General features: G+C 43.4%; 1 long non-coding RNA gene across 1 annotated transcript in view; it reads left to right on the top strand.

Annotated features, from left to right (window-relative positions):
• The window catches only part of LOC148216282 (uncharacterized), a 70943-nt gene extending 64615 nt beyond the window's left edge, over nt 1–6328 (top strand). Inside the window, exon 3 of the long non-coding RNA XR_015795664.1 lies at nt 4519–6328. This is a non-coding gene — a long non-coding RNA (uncharacterized LOC148216282). The remainder of the gene's footprint in view (nt 1–4518) is intronic.
• The last annotated feature ends 7365 nt before the right edge of the window (nt 6329–13693 follow it).

The following is a 13693-nucleotide window of genomic DNA, read 5'->3' as shown; positions in this document are numbered from 1 at the left end:
TTCTGGAAGGTTCCAAAATGACCTTTTTCAGGGTCAGTGCTCAGTTTGGTCTGGGAACTCTGAGGTTGAAATGATCCAGCTTGCCCATTCTCCACAAGTTTTTCAAGGCCGGAGGATGCCATTACAAATCTCTTGGCTTAGACAAAGCTTTTAGATCCTCTCCTCACTCCATTCCTCCTCCCCCCACCCCCAGGAAATTCATTAGCTGCTGCTCTCCGTGAAGGAAGATTTTTCATTTGGGAATTTTCTCTTTCGCTGCACAATCGCTGCTGATAACTAACCACACGCTCTTTGGGTAGGATGATAAAGCTGAGGTTGCTTTTCCAAGAGCTGAGCAGCTTCCTGCCTCCCTGATACAACAGCTTTTAGATATATTGAACTGTAGTTCCCATTGCCCCCAGGCAATATGGCCTGGGTGGGGGATGATGGAAATTGTAATCCAATATATTTGGAGAGGGCCAGGCTGGAGAACATTGCCTCAGACCAAGCAAGCAGAGTAGCTAATGTAGTAACGCCATGCTAACTCCAGAGAAATAGTCCTCTCTAATGTTCGTAGCCCATTTTAAGACTTTGTGGGGCAGGTTGCATGGATGAGAATTGTAAAAAGGTGTTGTTGTGCCAAGAAGGTGCTGGAATGGGTCTGTGGGAGGCAATCACATCTATAGTAGCTCAAACAATGATACTCAGAACCACTTTGAAGGTGATCACAGGTTCTGCTGGAAGAAAATCTGATGGCATTGGACTGAGAATGAGAAGACCCAGGTTCTTGTCTACCCTCAGCCACAGAAGCTGCTTGGGGGACTTTGGGTTAGTCTCTCCCATTCAGCTCAACCTACTTCACACGGTTATGGTTGTGCGAAAAATAGGAGGGAAGAGCAACATATATTAGAACCCCTACATTCCTAAATGGTTGGGCAGAATTTGTGCGAACACACACATATGCATTGTAGTACTAAAAGGCATTTACAAAAAGCTTAATGTTTGTGATATCTCCAAATCCAGATCTTCAGATGTGTACTACCACTTTCAGTAGCGAGAACGTTAACAGCAGTGACAGAAGATGGATAGGATTACACCAGAAAGATGCAAAGTAGGGGATTAATTTGTCCTGTAAAGCTTGTGGAATCTCCCCCTTGCTGCTTCAGTTTGCTTTATTCAGCCACTGTTCCTAAGGATGGAGAAGCTGCTCTGTGCATGACCAGAAGTGCCCTATGATTGCTTAATGCAGGCCCTGGACTGGAACTTCCAAGCCTCAGTGCTAAATTATAAAGAATTAGTGAGATGTCTGACCCATTCCTTTGGGTGGATTAACCCAGATTTTTCTCTCCCAGCCTATCAGAAAGTCTCCTTCCCTGAACCAAGGAAGTAGCAAAACAAAAAGAGTTAATTGATGAGATCCCTCCAGAGGAAGCAAGAAATGTGCGAGCAATCAAGCAGTCACCACATGCTCCCCAGCTGGGAGCTATAAATCCTGCGTCCCTGGGGAACCCCATGGGAACGGAAGCCAAATGTTGGCGTACCGGAACAGTGAAGAACTGATGTGCGTTCTCCCAGGATGTCTTGCCTGACAAAGATGTGCCAAGGAAGTGCGCCTGGCATGGCTCCAGAGAGCCCTCGGCTTTCTTCTGCCCTAGTCTCAGATTCCCTTTTCTTAAATCTCTTCCACACAGCGTGAAGGACTCCAGGGAGGCAGGAAAAGGAGCCAGCCCGTTCACAGCAAGAGGGCTGTCTCATTTACTCTCCCACACATCTGGGTGCAGCTCTGACTCCGTTGGCCCAGTCTGAGGCTGCTTCCTTTTTAGCAGCTCCAGTAAGTGCTCAGATCAGAGGTTTGTTGTAAATCAAACCAAATAGGCTTGAGCTCAGAAAGAGGAATTGTGTTCTGGTGTGCTCCAATCCTGTAAATTGATGAAATTAGGAATGTCACATAACAACAGTCAAGGGCGGAATATTAAGGGGTTTTAAGCCTTTGGAATACTGTGGGTGGCCCTTTAAAATAAATTTTCAGGATTATATACCTTTATTTTATTTCATTGTTTTATTTTATTTTACTTTTTCATTTGTTAAGATTTATAGCCTGTTTTTCTTTCAGGAGCTCAAGATGCTGTACATACCGTAGGGTCTCCCTCCTATTTTATCAACAGAGTCCCTTTGATAGATGGGTGTCCATGTAAATATACTAAACAAACAAACAAACAAGAGGTTAGGGTGAGAGAAGAACTTCTGTGGCTGGCGGTAGATTTGAACCTGAATTTCCCTGGGTTTTAGTTCAAAACCTTAGCCACCACAGCATACCAGATCTGGGCTGCAAAAATTCAGCAGCCATCTAATTGCAATCAAGTGTGTAGCTCTGTTTTAATCTATAATCTCGTTAAAGCTCCCAAATGTGCAGATTATTGAAAGTACAGGTGTTGTTTGAATTGGGCTATATTGATCCTTGTCAGTTGGAGATGGTGCAGGGTTTTGTTTTTTTCAATAAAGAAACAAAAGGCATGATTATATTACTTTGTTGGCAGGGCTTGGACTTGAGCAAGATGGACATCAACCGTGGGCAATCCCAGGACCTTACGTGGCCCTCAAATTGCCTTTTCGTGGCCTTTGGAGACTCCTCTGACCTTTTGCTTAAAACTGACAATACTGTTTCCTCCCAGCTTGAGATGAAAAGCAGATGAGACCTATAGTGTGAGCTCTGGAATAGGCCTATCAGTTTTAAAAAAACAAAGTCCCTCACAAAAGCATCTTTCATGTGTGATGTGGTTTCCCCTGCTTTGAAACCCTCCACTCTCCAAAAAGGTTAAGCATGTCTGTTTGCCCCAAAAGGATGTTCTCCCCTGCTCTATACCTATTTGAGCATCTTTTGTGAGAGCCATCCTTTGGCTCCCTCAAACTCCACCGAGAGATCCAGCTGCAACATGGTATTTCAGAAGCTGACAACCATCAGTGAAAACTTGACGGATGTCATAAACTGGATTCCAGAGGTTGGAATCAGGCTGACTTCATTCTGAATGGAAAGGCAAGAAATGATCCCCGTCTGAGTTTGTATACTGTGCTACTGCATAATGTATTTTGGGAGGGTGGGAGGCTTAAGTTGGTTATGTATTCGGCTGTTGTGGTTTGTAAGCTGTGTTATATAGCTTGGCTTTATGTGTCGGTCCAGCCAATCATAGTATAGTGAAAACATTATGGTCAAACACATATGGACCCAGTCCATCTTTGTTGTAAAAACAAGCCCTTGAAGTGGAACTCAAAGGATGTGTTTATTTGTGTTGTCAAAGGCTTTCACGGCTGGAATACGATGGCTGGTGTGGTTCTTCCGGGCTGTGTGGCTGTGTTCTGGAAGTTTTGTTTCCTAACGTTTCGCCAGCACCTGTGACCGGCATCTTCAGAGTGCAGGAGCACAGACAGGAGCAGTTCTCTCTGTGCCCAGGATGATGTGACCCTTTTGTGGGTATTTATAGAGATCAGCGAGGGTGCCTGAAGGGGGTGGGGTGGCACAAGCAGCCACTCATTAACCCAACCCCCCACCCCCCAACCTCCCCCACCCCCTTCAGGCACCCTCGCTGATCTCTATAAATACCCACAAAAGGGTCACCTCATCCTGGCCACAGAGAGAACCGCTCCTGCCTGTGCTCCTGCCCTCTGAAGATGCCGGTCACAGGTGCTGGCGAAACGTTAGGAAACAAAACTTCCAGAACACAGCCACATAGCCCGGAAGACCCACACCAGCCATCGATGTGTTTATTTATTTATTTTGTATGCTACAAATTCCCCAGGCTCTCAATGATGATTATTATTATTACTATTACTATCATCATCATCTTCATCATCATTATTTCGCCATCCCAACACAGAATTTATGGGGAAGACACTGTCTCTGATTTATAACCTCCCCGTGTTTTCCTGCCATTTCTTCCCCCTTTTCTTCCCCCAGAGAAGAAGGGAAAAGCAAAATAATGGCCTTTTCCTTGGTGGCGGCAGTTGGAGCCATCTCTCTGGATGTATCCTTAGCCCTCATTCCAAAGAGCAGATAGAGGGATCCCTTGTTTCTTTCTGGACTGAATCTCTCCCACTCTGGGTTGTGGATGGGGGTTGACATCAGGTATTATTACTAATCCATTCCTCCACCATCCACGCTCTGGATCTTGCAAATTAGATGGCAACACTATCCTTACTAATATCATGTTGTATTTCTGGGTACGGATGGGGTATTTTAATGCAGAAGTGTTTTGGGGTATAAACTCCAAGGTAACATTGCTGCCCTTAACAACCAGCTTTCATCCTCCTTTTTCTACTTCTTCCCTACTATACAGCAGACTGCCTCCTTGGATATTGTGCTTTGTTTTTGCTTCGACCAAGAACCTGATCACACCGACTCTAATATATTTCCTCCCTGTAGGATCCAAATAAAGCACACTGGATTTTTAAAGTCTCCCTTGAGTTGAGCTCAGTTCTGGGGACTGCGTCCAAGAAGCGTTCTTGGCAGCATTACAGAAATGATTTGCTGTTGTCTTTTTGCAGGATATTTTGCCAACTCGCTAATTTGGAGCCCTTGCATTTCCTGGTGGTCTCCCATCCAAATACAAATGAAGCCAGACCCTGTTGGACTTTTTCAAGATCAGTTGGCTGGGCAATACTACCTGCTGTGTCCAACTCTGCCTTAAGGATGAAAGTATTTGAAATGTATGCATTATTATTATTATTATTATTATTATTATTATTATTATTATTATTATTATTATTTGATTTTTATCCTGCCTAGCTAGCTAGCTAGCTAGCTAGCTATCTATCTATCTATCTATCTATCTATCTATCTATCTATCTATCTATCTAACTTATCTTCTATCTATTTATTTGGGTCAGCCCAAGATGGCAAACATGCCTAATACTCCTGCCTCCTATTTTCCCCACAACAACAACCACAACCCTGTGAGGTGGGCTGGGCTAAGACAGAGCGACCGGCCCAAAGTCACCTAGCCGGTTTTCATGCCTAAGGGAGGCCTAGAACTCACAGTTTCCTGGTTTCTAGGCCAGCCCCTTTTCCACTGCACCAAACGGGCTCTTTAAATGTAGTGAAGGCAGGAATTTTACATTCTGAGTGAATAGCCAGTCCAATAATACTTAAATCATCCACAAGTCCTTGGAAGATTTCATGGCCCTGTGTGAATGGCTGCCATCCCATGTTCCTGAGAAGAGTTTCTAATTATTTTCTTGGGGACAGGATGCTTTTAAACAGATTTATTACAGGAGCAATTAGACTTCTGAGTTCTAACATAGCTCCAGGAGCAATCTTTCCCAAAGCTGAGTAATTTGATGAGGTAGAAGATCTTCTGGGTTCCCCATTTAAAAAGAACCTTTTTAGTGGCTTTTATTGTTGCTCAGACATCACCGCTAATACTAAACTTTCTGTCATGCTGGTCCCCATCTTTGGAGCGGTCTCTACCCTCATCCCACCCTTTTCTTTTTTGACAAGGATGCCTTTCCTTCAGAGTTGTCCAATTCTCTGCTCACATTATCTGAACCACCATTAAGGTCTTGGTTGCAGTACGTTCTCCCTTGTCCCTTGACCTTTTGGATTTCATTCCTCACTTACCCACTTAGAGTGCAGTCCTATTCAGGTTGACTCAGAAAAAAAAAACCTTCTGAATTCAGTAGGATTTTCTCCCAAGTAAGGGCAGGTAAGACTCTTAAAACTTCTGAAGAGTAAGGCGCCACTCCATTTTTCAGGCTGAAGGCCAGAAATGTAATTTCTAGCCCTGACTGCCCAAAAGTTAAAGGCTCTTTTATTAATATTTATTTTTTGAACGTAGGACAATTCAGGACATTTACACATAACAAATGTTTCAATATAGCATCAAGTGAGAAGATTTAATCAGCAAAAATTAAAATTTCTTTTTAGAAGTCAAAACATCTTTAATAATTTCTGTTTTCCTTCTTATTTATGGTAACACTATAAAAACCATTGCAACTTCAAAGGAGAGAAAATTCCTTTTATTGGTCAATCAGCATTATGGTTTTGTGCATGCAACATATTGAATCAATATATTTAACCTAGATGCAGTTGTAGATGCAACTGTAAAGCTAGGTTAGCATTAATTTTGGTTAGGTTTGTAATAATTTATCATGTTGTACGAACCCAGTCTGGTTGATTACTTTATTATGTATTATGCAAATCCAGATATGGATTAATTAGATTAATCATATTTGAATGCAGCTGAAAACTGTAACTAGTTAATCAATCTTTAAAAATTATAAGCTTCCCTCAATGTGTAATGCAGTTATCAGTGTCTGAATGCCTATCAGCTAGACTACTACTGCAATTTAAAAAATAAATTATTCCCTTTTTGATATTGAACGAGTCAGTTATATGTAACTTGTAGAACAAAGAATATTATTTCAAAGGTTTCATCCAGCCTATACCTATTGATTTATCATCGCTGACCGAGAGACAATATTGTCTGACCAAATTTTAAAAACTCCTCCTCAGTTTTTTATTTTAACGACGTCTGGCAGACGACTCTTGGCTCTAACCGTGGCTGTGATATATAGTAGTGGCATGGAGATGTTGAAGGGTGTCCAATGAATGCAATTTACCCATTTGAACCTTCAGATCACATTGTGTTTTCCAGTGATGGAAATTTTCAGGCATCCAAAGTCCACACCAAACAGCTTTGCAGAATTGCAAAATACAAACATCCCTGCCTGCTAATAAAAGTCAGCAGGCTACAGCTGGAGAGGTACAAAATGGAACTGCAGCCGTTGCCTCCCGTTCCTCGGTGGGCTGGGGAGAGTTCCAAACCAAGGAATCGTGCCCGCTTTGGTGAGGACCAGCCCTTCCTTCCATCTGTTCAACTTCAAAGCCCTTTTGCCCACTACAAATGTCACCAATTCACACCGGAAACTAGAGACAAATGTTTCTCAGCAAGGGACTGATTATCACAAGAGAGAGACAGAGAGAGATTTTTTCTCCCCCTTCCTTCCAATCAGAATAAGTAATATTCAGTCTGGACCAGGATTCCAGAAACCCGGGCTAGGTTGACTTATCGCATCAAGTTATCATACTGTATAATTATGCAAAGGCCACAACTGGTTTTCCATATTTTACCATGTAGGCCCCAATTAGCTGAGTTCACACATGCTGCTTGTGCATAAACTAGGGCTGTGCAGTCCTCCAGTATCTTTTGTTGCCATCCCCAGAGCTATCTCCAGTCACAGTAACTCCAGATTTGTGATATGTGTTTCCCACTATGTGGAGTATTTTAACCCCTGAAATAGTTAAACATGAGGACTAATTAAATGTGGGAAAGAGTACTCCTTGGTCTACCAGGAGGTGGTTTGCTTTAAACAAGGGTAGCTACCAGATCTGGGCTGCAAATCTTGAAGCCACCTTGAATAACAGCAAAGAGCTACAGAATAATTCTTTGTTTCCATCTGGTGGTTATTCAGATTTTTGCAGCTCCCTTCTGGCAGGCTAAGATGTTGGTCTGCTTAAAACAAAAACAAACCTAGAATCCTGAGAATTTAAGAATTATGAAGCCGAGGCTAAGGTTGAGCTTCGCTGCCCTTCTATGCGTTTTGTTGAGCAGTTCATTTAGGATTGCTTTGTTGCTGTTGCACAACAATGAGGAGACAGAAATGCATGCGTGTTTGCTTTAAACCACCTGGAAATCTTCAATCGATCCTAATCTCCTTTCTGCCTGTTCTCACTTGAAAGGTTAATACGAAAGGAAAGGACATGCATTCTTAATTATGTGGAGGAAGGAATAGTGTAGTAGGATATCATGGTGATTACTCTGCAACGATAACAAGAACAAGGATCCTAGGACTAGGACTATCAAATCTGGCCTGCAAACATCTAGATGACCACTAGATGGGAGCAGAGTTAGGGTTTTCTGTATTTCTTTGCTGCCATCTGGTGATGTCTGGATTTTTTCAGCCCACACATGGTGGCTTTATTCGACATCCATTTGGTGTCACTGAAATGGAATGTGAATTGGAGCCACAGGGACATTTGCTATCACCCGAGCGAGGACGTTGAAGACATCCTGACTCCAAAGGCATAAATCACTGCGGAGCACAAAAAAAAAAAATTAAAAAAAATTGGTGTGAAGGCAGATCTTTTTCCGCCCCTCTTCCTCTCCATTTGGACATTCTGGCTGAATTGTGACCCAACAAAGGTGTCCGGGCTGCACATCAGAATCTAGCAAAGCATAAATCGTACTAAAAAAGAAGCCAAGGAAAGAGCTGGGCCAAATCTTGGGGTCATTAAGGGGGGTTTAGAGAAGCCATGGGGTTGCAGCTATTTAATCACCAGGGGCCAAACTGGATTCTTGGGGCTGATAAGATATATTTGGAATAACAGGCATCTGGGGAGGGAGGGTGGAAAGATAAGGAGAGGACATGGTCGAGACCCAGCTTGGCTCAGCAGAATGGACAGGCAGGGGTTGGAAGTTGTAGCCCATTCAGGGGAATGAAACTGGAATTGGAGTAACCCAGTTAAGCACTGATCAGGTTGCCAGCTGGCAAGAGGAAAGGAAGGAGGGAAAGGTCCAGCAGCCAGCCCTGTCTCTTTAAGAGAGGTCTGTTCCTTGGGAATCTACTGGAGAAGCTCTTCTTGTTTTGAAGGCAACTGGAATGGTCCACTTAGCCTATTTGGTGTAGCACAGAGTCAGGGAAGTTGTTCCCCTGCAGATCGTGCTGATTTATCACTCCCAGCACCCCTCACTTCATGTGGGATCATCCCAGAAGATGCCAAAGGCAACTCCCCCCTCTCTGGTACCGTTGCCAAGAAAACGAGGGGGCTGCATCTCGGAAGTCATCGGGGGTCATGCCTGACTTGAAGGAGGGTTTATTTTCACGAGCTATTTGTCACAAGGTGGCTATGCTCAGATTCCTGCATGGTAATGGCTTATTATCCGAGGACCAATGAACATTCTTTTGAATTCTCCAGGGTGGATGTTAAGTAAAACAAAAGGCTAAGCATATTAGAGCCGCATGTTAAAGCCTGAGGTGTTCACAGAAGAAAAATTCCGAAAAGTTCCAGAACGAACGCATTGATCTGTGACTTTTTTTAAAAAACATCTTAATAAAGGATGTTCATTACTTTGCCCTGGTTTTGTTGGATATTTTTGAAATAGAACAATGAACTTTTGACTTTTCTATGTCCCTGCATGTATATTTCACAATTTTATATCTCACTGTTCCTCCAAGAATTGCAGGTTGGATAAATGATTTTCCTTCTTCTCTGAATTTGTCTTTAAAAAACCTTGAGAGGTAATGATCAGGAGACTATGACTAGGCTAAAGTCACTCAGTGAATTTCATATTTCTAAGACCGTTTAAACTCTTCCCTTCTTAGGCCAATTCTAGCATTCTAACCACCACATTTATAGGAACTCACAGGATAGTCCGTTACAAAATACTACGCTACATAACACTGCAGAATACACTACTGTATAGTGCTATGTGGAAAAAAAAAATCCCCCGATTTCTATAAAGCAGCTAAGCTGCCTCTTGAAGGCATAATATCAGATTGTGTGTATTTTTGTGAGCTGGCAAATACAGTAATACCTCGGTTCACGAATGCTTCTGTTCACGAACAATTCGGTTCGCGAACAGCAGCATTCGCAAAATGTTGCTTCCGTTTGTGAACTCCGCATCGGGTGACGAACACGACCTGCGGCCATCTTCCCTGCTCTGACACGTGGTCGTGGCTTCCTCTAGGCGAGATCACGGTCGCAGACAGACACTTGCTGTGAAGCTTTTTGGTGTCGCCTCAAGCAAGGTTAGCGTTCTCTCTCTTCATACTGTACTGTACTGTACTTTGTTTCATATTTTTGTGGTTAAAAAAAAAATACATATGGTTCAGAACAGATTAACCTTATTTACATTGAGCCTTATGGGAAAATGTGATTCGGTTCGCGACCAATTCGGCTCGCGACCAGAATCGTGGAACGAATTAAGTTCGTGAACCGAGGTACCACTGTAGCTCAAAAACGCTAAAAATGATTCTATCGTCATTAGCAGCTGAAGGCCATAAACTGAGCCTTCATTTTGACTGAGGCCAACAGAAAGGAGTAACAGTCTTGCTAGATTCTTTTATTATTAAATTGCAATTAAATTATAAAACAAAACTTCAAATTCTGGATTTAAACCTATGTCAGTGAAAATGGGAAAAGAGGATGGATATTCAAAAGTTTTGGTTTTTTGTTTTTGTGCCTTCAAGTCAGCATTGACTCCTGGCAACTGCCTGGACAGTTCTTGGCAAGGTTTTTTGGAAGTGGCTTGCCCTTCCGCCATCCTAGGGCTGAGAGAGGGGGACTGGCTGAAGATCACCCACCTGGCTTTGTGCCTAAGGCAGAACTAGAACTCGTGGTCTCCTGGTTTCTAGCCTGATGCCTTCACCACTACACCAACCTGGCTCTTACAGAACTCTTTATGCAGGAGGAAAGTGACTGATAGTGGTTAATATGGATTACCCAACTGCTGTCATTCATCATCTGCAAGTATATCATGATAGAATTTGGAATCCTAAATGGAAGTGTGAGAAACTATGCTTTGCTTTCTTTAATCAAGTTCCTAGTCCTCACAGTTACAGTAAAATCTTCAAAATGGCTAGCGATTAAACTTCCCCAATTCCTATCTTCGCTATGTTCTTACGAAAAGTTTGTTCTTGAAAAACCTGAAATCATACTTAATGCAATAAATTAGGCAATTCAAAAGGAATATTTCCATGCTGCAAACTCCCCTTCCCTTTAACAGGAGGCTGTTTCTTTGGGTTTATGTGTATGTACAATATAGATGTGAATGCATGTATTGTTTTTTTAAAAGAACGCAGCCCTGCTCTAATATCCTGTTCCCAGCTCCTTGGAGGAAATGGGATGAGAGGCTGTGGAACCCAGGTTTGCAAAGTTTCTTAATTCTGTTCCTGCCTCTGATAATGCAGATGTAGAAAATGGAGGAGAGGTGGCCTGTTATACAGTAAATCAGGCACAGGTTCTGCAGTAGCTGACAGAGAGATAAATGAGGTAAGCTTAAGAAACAGCAGTCTATGCTTGGCCAAGGAGGGAGCCCCAACGTCTCAGGCCAGTTTCTGGCTCCAAGGGTTATCTCAGACTGTCAGCAAAGTGGCTGAGAGCCACCGGGCGAGAGTCTGATGAAGGCCTAGTCGATTTTGCTCTTACTGCTACACCCCATCAACTAGCCAAAAAGTCCATTTGAAGGGAACGTGTGTTTGTAGTGGAAGGAAACAAGCCATCATTTCCTCCCAGAGATTCATTAAGAAGGCTGCTCTAGTTATCTTGACTCTAGCTTGTGGTCAGCCAACCACCAGGTCAAGCACAGGAGAAGCAGAAAGAACGGTCTTTTGTCACCCCCTGATCATACCCACGCTTAAGGAGAAAAAGGGCACCTTGAGAACTCTCTTCTGGCAACAGCAGTGGAATTAGGAGAGGAGTTGGATGGGGGAACCAAAGTTCTCATGCTTCCTCCTTCTATGGTTGCCTCTTCACACTCGAGGCTGGTGCTCATATACCCATGTACCATTTCCTAGAATTCCTCCAATCATCATTTTTTCAAAAGGAAAAGAGAAATGGAAGAGAAATAAAATAGAAGGGTAGCTGACTCTCAGCACCCTTTCCTGAGAACTGAGAATTGTTAGGTTTGAAATAGAGGTCTAACTTAGGGACTAAGTCCCAACTGGTAGGATGTTACAACATCTCTGAGTCAGCTTTGCACTGTGAAGAGCCCATCCCAGAGACACACAAAATGGTACTCGGAAATGCCCAAATGAAGATACTCCCTAGAATCGCACCCCTGAGCCTGGGCATGAGTCCAGGAATCCCAGTCCCTGGGACGGGAGGAGGAGAAGGCAGCTATATATGGATAAGCAACAGGTTAACGTCTTCAGAACCCATCGGAGATCACATCTGGGGCCAAGGGGGGTGGCACTGGGAGGAGAAGCACCAGTATTTAATGGAGCATGTAGGAATCTTCCATTGTGGTCACCTGACCTGCTGCAGCTGGGAAGAGGGAAGACGCAAGAACTCAGAGAGTCAGAGAGGGCCAGCTTTTGAGGTCCCCGGCAATAGCAGAAATAAAAAATGACACCACCATAGGGGAAAAAAAAAAAAGCTTGTGTCTACATTTGACCTCTTTGAGCTTGATAGAAAAAAATTGTTCAAGTCAAGCTTGACTTCTGGTGATTTCATGGACAACTTCCCAACCTAGCCTACAGTTCTGGGGTTTCCTGGTGGTTGCCTATCAAAGTCCTAACCAGGTCTATTTCTCTTTGACTTTTGAGATCAGCCACAATTGACCAGGTCTTTCCGGGTCCCTGGCTTGCTGGCCCTGCAGCTAAGCTCAATTCTTTTATTGTTTGGAAGGCAGGTCTGATGGAAAACCTTTGCCACGTAAGGGTCTCTGTGTTGCACACACTTTATGCAGGATGGAGGGGGCTGCACAATTATGCAGGACCTGTCTGCAGCTCCCCACATTTTAAATAAGCATTACCGCTTCTTATTCTTCCACTATGGAAACTATGATGACAATAAACCCCCTCCTATTTTTCCCTTCCCTCCTCCCAACATTATTCCAAACAAATCACTGCAGCAGAACACCATAAATCAGGCAGGTCAGCAAATTTATACAGATATTTAGGCTACAATCCTATTCCCAGTTGCCTTGAAGCAATCACCAGTTAACTCAAGGGGGTCTCCTTCTGAGTAATCTCCGTAGGACTGCGCGGTTAAGGCGTCCAACATTCTGTCTGAATTCTTAGAGGAGAACGTGCATCTTAATAGCCAGATGACATCACTCACACATACACACGAGTATTAAAAAAAAAAAAAATCAAGGAAAAGAAGGGGGGGGGGGACACCAGAAGGAGAGGGAAGATGACCTTATCCCCCACCATCCTCCCCCTGGAAGACAGTCCAATGAAGGAGTTTTAGAACACAAGTTGCCCATTAAATATGGAAAAAGCAGCTGCACAGAAGGTGGGATGGAACAGACTCTTGTAAGGATCAGCTGAGAAAAGAGGGGGAGAGAGAGAGAGAACATGAACATCCCACACTCTCTGTTGTCCAACAGGAAACCCCAAGGTCAGATTTTCCAAGTATCCTTTGGAAACCTTGGATATTCCTCAAGTTTCAACTGCTGAGTCAGAACAGACCAAGCACATGGATGCTTCCAACTGGATATCCAGTTGTAGGAATGTGCAGTTTTGATGGGCTTTTGAGTTTCTTCCTCGCAGAGGCAAAGGGTTTTAAACTAATATGCCTAGGAAAAGTTTCTTTCCGGTTCCTTCTTGTTGGGTCAGGCAGAGACATGCTGGGTGTGACAACTGTACAGTTCTCCATTCCTTGGGGAAACCACTTTCCACAGTTAGCTTCCCGCCCCCCCACCTGGTCAGTTTGCCAAATAGCCCTGGGCTATTTAATGGTTTCTTTAGGATATATAAAGGAACATCACAGCAATAAGGATGCAGTTTTCCAAATTGCCTATAAGTAACAAAAACTGAGCAAAAGATTCCTCGGTTTTTAAAATGCGGCTGTTAACAACCCTCCAAATGTAGGAAGAGACTCTTTGTCTGTCTTAATTAGCATTTTCTACTCAGGCTACAGTGCTTCTAACAGGGGTCTTTCCTATTGCCCGCTGCCCCAAACTCCTGTTGCTGGAGGGCTCAGGGATTAACACAG

Source organism: Python bivittatus, unplaced genomic scaffold (assembly GCF_059951505.1).
Source record: "Python bivittatus isolate LINGU-HERP-01145 unplaced genomic scaffold, Pbiv_v1 ctg000220_np1212, whole genome shotgun sequence".
Classification (NCBI taxonomy): Eukaryota; Metazoa; Chordata; class Lepidosauria; order Squamata; family Pythonidae; genus Python; species Python bivittatus.
Note: the sequence above shows the minus strand (reverse complement) of the source record. Positions and strands in the feature narration are given on the sequence as shown.